The sequence below is a fragment of the Trachymyrmex cornetzi genome, unplaced genomic scaffold (assembly GCF_001594075.2).
Source record: "Trachymyrmex cornetzi isolate Tcor2-1 unplaced genomic scaffold, Tcor1.1 scaffold1082, whole genome shotgun sequence".
Classification (NCBI taxonomy): Eukaryota; Metazoa; Arthropoda; class Insecta; order Hymenoptera; family Formicidae; genus Trachymyrmex; species Trachymyrmex cornetzi.
The window spans coordinates 464-675 of NW_017295634.1; positions in this window are offsets into that span (position 1 = coordinate 464).

Consider the following 212-nt stretch of genomic DNA (forward strand, 5'->3'; position numbering starts at 1 on the left):
GCGAGTCGCGCAGTAATAAAATGTATCTTGCGCTGTATCATCCTTCCGATATTCTGGATTTGAGCGCAGAGCAGTTGCGGTATATACCGAATGTCGTACTGTTACGAGTGTACGGTGACTATATCGACCGTGTCTGGGACAAGCTTCCGGGACACGTGAAGGCGGATTCGGAGGTTCGAACGTATCGTCGCTGCGATGAGCACTACAATCAG